This window comes from Symsagittifera roscoffensis, chromosome 5, assembly GCF_963678635.1.
Source record: "Symsagittifera roscoffensis chromosome 5, txSymRosc1.1, whole genome shotgun sequence".
Lineage (NCBI taxonomy): Eukaryota > Metazoa > Xenacoelomorpha > Acoela > Convolutidae > Symsagittifera > Symsagittifera roscoffensis.
Genome location: NC_087066.1, coordinates 9,122,236 through 9,131,412, shown reverse-complemented (window position 1 = coordinate 9,131,412; position 9,177 = coordinate 9,122,236).

Genomic DNA, 9,177 nt, shown 5'->3' with positions numbered 1-9,177 from the left:
CACAGCAGCTTTACTCTCCTCGGAAGACATGGAAGCTCGCTTGTTATATTCTGAAAACAAGACCAGCGCTTAAAGTCTTAAGTGTCCGAAGTCTCACTACCAACTGCCAAGGCGATCCGGATTATCGACCACTTTGCCCGATTCAGTTCGCAAAAATATCCTCTCAGAAACTGTTCTTTTGGAGAATAAGGGTTCAAACATTCAGAACTACGTTGCTGTACTTCAATTTTTTCGAAAACATAGTCAAAAACACGTTGGATCAGGCCACGATTAGAAGACTTGATGAGTTGGACTTAAAATACGAATGGCATCCAAGATAATTGCCTTGTTCCAGTCTTTATTCAAGTCTACTCCTTAAAGCTTTTTGAGAAAAGGGCACACATATCAGATAACAATTGTTTGTTATTAGAATGAAGACTCAATAGCATATATTGAAAATTTATTTTCTTCATCAGTTTTTTTTTCATAAATCTATTGCGAGGCTAAACTGTACATTTTGTCCATTGTTAGCAGACTCCGCAACAAGGAAGCTCCCTTGTTGTTTCATTTCCTTTGATCGTTGCGACAAATTTTTAACATGTCTAAGACTTGTCTCTGGAATCCAGGAACATACAGACACAAAATTTTGCGCCTATCCAGTGCAGGCAGTTGGCCTCGTAATTTCATGACAGGTCCCCATTTTGGTGATTCCAAATATCTTCAATTTTATTCTTCTGAACTTACAAGTATTGTGTTTCACAGTTTTGAAGCATTAATTTTACAAGACAAAAATTTTGTTTTCGTTATACTTGTGTCTACTAAAGTTTTGTTGGCTAAAGTGGCGGAAAATATTTTTGACCGCTGACAGAGAAAGAAGGGTCGTAACACTTTCGAATATCAAAATCTTATAAATCACAATAGTAGTATAGATATACGACACTTTGATCGGGGGGGGGGTGATCCCTACAGGGATCATTGGGTATAGATTATACCTAATGATCCCTATGTAAATATTTATACCTAATGATCCCTATGTAAAACATTTATACCTAATGATCCCTATGTAAATTATTTATACCTAATGATCCCTATGTATAATTTTTATAGCAACTGATCCCTATGTAAAATTTTTGATCCCTAATGATCCCAATGTATAATTTTTATACTTAATGAGCCTTATGTGAAAGTTGTGTTGGTTAAAACAAAATCGTTCTGGCTATATTTTATTTCTTTCCGCCACCTATAGCTCGGCAAGCTATGTTGTGTTCCAATTGAACTAAAACTATTCAATGTGTTTTGCTATTGAAGGTCTTTGCGAATTGGTTTTTTCAATGTTTCTACAAATTTTATGGTCCTGGTGAAAATACATATGAAATGAAATGGTTGAATTAAACACACAATCTTCTAAAACAAGTGTCGTTTAAAGCTAATGAAAATGCATGTGAGTTAGAAAACGTTTCAAAATAGAATCATTATTGCAAAGGAAATCAGAAATCATGTAGAACTAAATAATAGTTTAACGAAAAAGCATATGAGTTAGGAAACATTCTAGTTTTGTGTATGTTTGATCCGTTTTTGTGTAGAAACATTGTCAAAACTTGAACCTAACTGTTACTACAAAATTTAAGATAGAATAAAGATTCTTGGGGTCCGAGTAGAAGAAAACGCATGGGGCTCGACTCTCAGTCGAAAGGCGGCGTTTCGAAACCCGTCCGGAAATTGTACTGAAAAGAGGCAACAGTTGCTGGTATGGTGATATCCCCCCATAGATCGATTTTGTATTTTTTTTCTCACTTTGATAAAAAGCTTAACTTCTCGAATTACTGCTATTTAGTTAACAATTGGGTAAAATTTCAAATACTAAAAGAGTGTATTGTTCAAAATTATATTGAAAAATGTATAAATCAACCATATTAAATGGTTAGTTAATGGGTAAGCATGTGAGTTAGGAAACGTTTCAAATCATGATCATTTATGTAAACAAAATCAGAAACATCACCATTAAAGTTTTTGTCATAAATCAAATGTGCAATATAAATACAAAATGAACCGCACATGTTAGAGTTTGAGTCTTGCATGGGAAAGTTTGTCATCAATTCAGTCACCTGATGAAAATTCTCGTTCAATCGTTTAAACAGATTGGTGTACTGCCAAAGAGGAAGAACGAGAGGATCAGCAAAATATAAAACATTTCTTCTGTTGCATATCACAATCCAATGTGTCCCCGGAGAATCTGATTTTGAAGTGTTCACAATCATAAAGATATTGTTTGGGATGTGAGGTGGAAAATTGTCCGCTGCAAATACTCCAAAGAACTTATATTTCAGATGTTTACAGTTCTGAATGAGATCCTGCAACTGGATTTCATCCATTTTTAGACGGTCGAAATTAGAAGGACGTTCTTTGTAACTTTACGGTCAGATGTAAAAAATATATTCGATGAGCGTATACCCCAAACAAAAATTTCCAGGTTTGCTGCCAAAGCGTTTGAGAATTGAAGATAGATTGAAACTGAGCAGTTAGTAAGTTCTGGATGCAAGAAGTCATGAGATGCCTGCTGTGTGCTAGTGAGATCGAAACACAAAATAAAGTGCTGTTGGTAGTTATCCAGAGTGATTCCCAGCCCGGAGTGCAACAAACCTAGCGCTGATAGTGTGTTGAAGAAGAGACGTTTATGATCTTCTGTACTAATTGGTGTACTTGCTCTTGTTAAACCGTTCCGTCTCAAGGTAACTTGCTCCAATCCAAACTTTTGATAATGAAAAGGATTCGTTCGGTTTGTTCCTAGAAATGCATTATTTGTGTTCAATGCTATTATAGTTTGTCTCACCGGTTCACGAGCAAAAATATCTTCCTGTTGCCAGCTGCGCTGACCAGCTGTTGCAAGAAATTTTTTTGTAATTTCTTCTTGATATGGATAGTTCGCAGGACTTTTGATCAAAGTTGATTCAATGGCAGAGAGCACATGGTCGGTCACAGTCTTTTTTCTAACATATAGGTTCGCTTCGAGTATTTCCAGCTTGTAATGCTTGGCAGCATCTTCAGATATAATGAGAAAGTCTTCATGAGAACGTCTGTAGGAAAGTCTGAGGGTAACACCGCTCAACAAATGCTTGTCAAATGTGAAAAAAAATCAAATCCAGCGGGTCCTTGGAACCAAACTTCCCTCGATTCACGGACCAGTTCTCGTGGAGATGTGAAATCAGCTGCATCTATTGTGACACTTAAGCCATGAGTCCTTGGCTCCTTTGCTGTTAGAAATTTCTGTTCCAATAAAGCTTTTATGCGCAAAATTACTATTGGCATTTGAGATTTTGAGTCCATTAGCAGAGAGGGTACAGTCAGAGAAAAGGGCCATGTTCTTCGTAATCCATTCATTTGTGTCTTTCAACGACGTCTACCACCACCGAGTTGTTTTCTTGCAGTTTTTGTGACAGTGTTTTTCAATGCTTGTTTAGGAGACTTCTTTTTCATTGCGACATAGCACCACGACCAATACCAGCAGCCAAAGCGCCAAATGCACTGCTGCGTTGTCGGTAGTGTCCAGAGAAATGAGGAAGTGAAGCTTGCTTTGCTTAATATTGTTCCATTGGTTTTCAATCAAAGCGCTTGAATTTTAGAGTCAACACAACTTTACCAGTTCCTGCAAAGGGCACTAATCTTCCAGTTTCTGTGCGTAACTGTACCGATATTGATTGTACAGATGAAGTGAATAATTTTTTGTAGTCTAAATTAGTGAAGTTTTTTCCATGAATAGGTTCAATGCTGCAGGCACTACCGTTTTTGATGCGTCTATTTGAATCAATGACGCGTAACAATGGGGCCTTTGCATCAGCAACAGTTTGGTATTGAATAATGTCAATATAGACAAAAATTAGACTTGTCCCACTTGATAAGTCACATGGAAAATGAGATTCGAACAGTTCGTTTCCCTCATAAGATGCATCGAAAAATGGTATCATTCTGTAACCAATGTGATATTCACCGTTTTCGTCAAGCTTTGCATTGTAGCCTAACAGACTGGGTTTTGGGGACTTGGGAATGAGGTTCCTTCATTTGCGTTCATCCAAATGCTAATGCTATGCGTGATTTCTTGCATCGTATGAATTTTGTTTTTGAGTTTTGTTTTTATCTCATTAATCAATTGTTCTCTAAAAATAAAATCTACTAATTTGATAAAAACTTTTTTGCCATAGTAAGGTCTGGAAATTGTACTTCGATTGCCAACGTTGGATTTACTGGCTACTCCTTCGGATGCTCTGAAGTACGTAAATTCCTCATCAGTTACATTGTTTAATTTTGTTGGGAAAATTATTTCTGAGAGAGCAACTCTCCAATCTCCGTCTAAAGCTATTTCTTCTTTACAAAAATTTCGAAAACTGGCCAAGTGTTGTTTTCGCTATTCGCACATAGTCACCAACATAAAATTTTTGTTTCTGTACCAACTTCGATGAACTGTTTGCAACTGATGAAACTAAAGCAGGTACATGTTTTCTTGTGACCTTGTTTGGAGCCATTTTTGTTACTATATTAACGCGTGAATTAATCGTTTGAACAAAACTTTGTAATTTTTCAATATAACTGTAGGTCATACAAACTCCAAGTACTTGTAGATAATACATTTCAGCGACCGAATGTTTCTTTCGGCAAACGCTGATTTTTTTTCACTGTGAGTATTGTATTTGATGATTCCTCGTTTATTACATAACTTTTCGAACTCTCCTTTAATTTCGGTGCCTTTGTCAACCAAAACTTTTTTTGGTTGTTTTGTTTTGATTATTTTTTTGAAAGCTTCAGTTGTTTTTTTAGCGAATTTGGTCTTCCGGGGTTCCACTCGTAAGTAGCAAGAGAGACAATTGACAGCAACTAACAAATATTGTACCCCTCGGTTTTATTTATCCAAATTATCAACATAAGCCAAGTCAAGAGACCAAATTTTGTTGATATCGTTAACAATCACTTTTAGCCGAGGATATATTTTACGAAACAATCCATACTTTGTATGTGATGATTGAGTTCTCAGAAAAATTTTAACTTTTTTGGTGAGAGTTGATTAGCATTTGTTAAATTTTTAACGCTACCAAATGCAGCTGGACCTTTCGTGTAGAGTATTTTGAGTTTCTCACTGATAGTAGGATTTCCATTCTTTTGTTGACGTCGTCGCAAACGATTCTTTACTGGTTTCATAGTTTTTATCATCCTCGTCATCGTCGTCGTTGGTGGGGAAAATTCTTTTTTCTGGGTTTTTCTTTTGTCGGATTGCTTGGTTCTGGGTTTGAGAGTTGTCGGTCGAGTCTTCGAAGAGGAGGGTTTTGATCTCTTCGAGTCCTCAGTTGTCGGATTGTCGGAGACGAAGGAGGAAGAAGTTGAGGGCTTAGCTGCTTCGCTCTTAAGCGAGCGGAAAATCTGTTTGGCATAAGTGTTGGACACTAAACTAGGATCAAGATTCAGTTCTTTCAAAATTTGTGGATAAAAAACACCTTCAAATTTTTTGCTGTTTTGCTGTGTATCGTACAAAAAAGAAAAAGATTCAATTTTAACGAGTGTTGGTTTTCCTTGAATTAGAACATATCCGTCAACGTCTAAAGTCAAGGATTCAACTTTGAACAACTGCTTTAGCACTATGTTTGCCCTTTCCAATTTATTAGCTCCCAATAGCTCTTGATTGGATTCCATAACCTTTCGAAACACTTCAGCGGTTTTTTCATAGCTTTTTTCATTGTTTTTTTCCAATCTCTTTGAATTTGTCTGATGAATTGTATGATTCAACATTTTTTTCTGCTTCATCATCACCATCACCACTGAAATTATTAAGTGCAGATAAGTTTCTTTTTCGAAGATTTGGTACTACATTACTAGGGGTTGAAGGAATAGGAGATGTTGGGTTTAATGGTGCTGGAGAGACACGGCTGATGTTCCGTTCTCGAAATCGCTGTATGTAATTGAGTTGAGATGATTTGTCGTTAATTAATGTATCATGAAGGATTTGAGATTCTGGTGCAGTTTTTTCATCTGGAGCAAATGTTTTTCGAGGAACGAGGATGAATTCTTCAGCATACATGCCTAAAGTTCTAGTTTTTCAGGTAAATGTAACACGATTCTCCGATTGATTTAACCAAAGAAATATTGTTTGCCAAAACTTTTCGTTTTTTTTCGGATACAAAACTTAGTGTCAACAATTTTTCCAAAGGCTACTTTCTTACTCTCGATGAAACTTTTGTTAGCTGAAACATGTCCCAGAAAAATTTTTAAAAAACAATCGCAAAAAAATCTAATAAAGTTTGAATCAGCTCCTGTCAAAACTGATCTACAATGGTGACTATTGAGCATTCGCTTCGATATATATAATTCTTTCTCTTTCTTTTTCAAGAGATGTGATAACTGCTTTTCAGGATGGTGAATAGAAAATGGTTGGTGTTGGTGGAACTATGTTTGACGCATAGCAAGGACACTCTGAAGTTTTGGGATCCAATTCTATCAACAGATGACCGAAATCTTCTTTCGTTGCCAACTGATACGCATGACGGAGAAATTTTGATTATTCAATTGTCTGCCTAATTAATCAATTTGTTGAATGTCTCGAGATGATTTGAACAAAATGAAGTGTGTTGTATTCAAATCTATTGTACGTGATTGCGTACTTTGCTGAAATAAATTGTGCTTGACATAAATAACATGAACATTTTTATGTCGGTCTGCTGTAGCTATTTTAACAAAATCTTTTTCAGGAAAAATTTCTTTACAGGTATCATCAAAGACAATCATACAATCCTCTTAGTTATTAACAGTTTCAAAGCAGGACAATTTAATAATATAAATATCAAATTTGTTGTGAGAAACAAAGGAACGGTATTTGGGTTGATCGTGAAGATAAAAATAAAATAACTTGTTATACGATGGATAGAATGTACCTTTGAGAAGCATTTGAAAAATAAATCAATTTTGCCAGATCCCGAGGGACCTGAAACGGACATAAACAGACGATCTTTTGTTGAAATGAACTTGTTCATTTTTATAACTTGGGATTGGGTAACATGTAACCAACTGTACTGGATATTATTGAAAGCCAAATGGCAGTCTCGTCACAACTAAGGTTGTAAAAAAACAATTTTGGAATAAATAAAGAGAGAAAATGAAAATGAAACAGTCTTGTGTGAAAAAGACAACTTCTGCAGACGGAAGAGAAACAGAATTACAAAATTTCCAAGATCTGTTTTCGTGAGATAAAGACTGTTTGGCAGCACCAATGTCTACACAGTCGCAATCATTGTTCTCGACAGTGATTTCAACGTTTTCCGTGTTTACTGGAAGATTTTTTTGCTTATTTGTATGAAGGTTTCTTGGATGTATCCGACCAATTTTTTCTGTGTTTCCGGTACTGATTTTGTCTAATAACTCTTTTGGTAAATTCTCACTTGTTTAACTCACATTTTGTGGGTTTTCTTTTGGCAAAAATTTTTTTTCGAAATTTTTGAATTTTCAAACACGACATGTTAGAAACTAGTAATCACACAAGATCAAAAGAAAATGAAAACAATCAAAAAATATATTTATTATGATTCACAAAATTTGGTATATATATGTGATTCTTCATTTCGGTTCAACAGGCAAATCAATTCCTCGTTCAATGAAGAAAAACTCATATTTTGTGAATTTGTCTTGGTTACAATTAGATTTGAACTTTTAGATTACAACAAAGTGAAGAATTAGATTACAACAAAGTGAGAAGCAAGTCTGATAGTGGCTTGAACTAAATGTATTTCTTCAACGTTATCAGTTTTGACTAATTCTTTCAGTTCAGCTGGAAGCTGTTGGTCATGCAAATGGATTTGTCTTCTCTCTCCCAGCTGAGGTTGCAGCCCTTCCAGGTTGAGATTGAACAACGGAACTGACTGGCAAAACTCCTAGAGTCTGGACATTGTACAGGTGAAAGTAATCCAGAACTGTAAAAAATTTCCGTAAATTATCGATTTTGATATCATTCAGTGTAATTTGTTCAAGTTTTAGCAAGAGAGGTTTTCTTCGACAATCTAATATGCCTGTCCGCGTAAGAGTAACTTTAATTCTTGGTGTTAAATTGTTTTCAGGACTCTGATTAGTCATTGAAGCGTAAACCACCAAATTTGGTGATATGGTTCTTTGCATCATTGGACAGTTCATTTTGTAACCAATCGAAAAAAATTTTGGATTTTCTACGGGTACAATGCTTTAATAATTGATGCGAGAGAAGTAAATGAGAATGTCGTTTGCAAAAATGTTTTTCTTGACCCAATAACTGTTCAATTTTTGGGCAGCCAATATGTTTCAATTTTGTCACGGGTAATTTCAAGTATTCAGCTAATGAAACAGATTTTTGTGTACCTTTAGCAAAAAAATGGGAATTTTGGTTCCTCAAACGAATGCTGTCAAAAGTTTGAACCAAGTATCAGTAAGGGTATTCACCTTCGTGCCAACGAAGACCGTGTAGAAATTTATGGCAGAAATATTTGGCAGAAAATGAAATGTATCAATTGTATTAGCAGAGCAAACGGAAAGCTCCTTTATGATCAAAGGTTTCTTGCCACATTTAAATCCTTCAATATCTAAAATAATGAGATGGTTGAAAAACAATTTTTTCGTTTTCTTTCTTTGGGTTAACATGACATTTACTCAACATTCCAACAAACGAAATAACTTTGGTTTGAATGCTTTAAGGAATACCAAAACGCAATACCAAACGTGACCCAGGTAACAATTTTTTATTGGACAAGGCAAAACATATGTTATAATTTGTTATATGGTATAATTTTTTCTTGCAAATATCCTGCTGCGTCATGCAATATAGCATGTATTCTAGGAAATTTGAATTGTTTTATGTGTTTGTCGAGCGAGGAATTGTCTTTTCCAATTGAACCACCATAAGGTCTGTTTTTCAAAACAAAACCTAAATTAATATCAGCATCCAAATACAAAGAAGTGGCTAAAATATACTGAAATCTGACTGATTTGTCTGGATATTGAGCTTTTAAGTCTATAAAAATTTCATGAATAAGTTTTAAATCGAAAGTTGAAATCATGTTTACTGAACTCAATATAATAAAAAGGGAAAAATGAAAAGTATCAATTAAAACTTAACTTTCTCTTCAACAATAAATTTCACAAATAAAACATCAGTATCTACATCACATTTTCCATATCCACTTGTCAAAATATCCATTA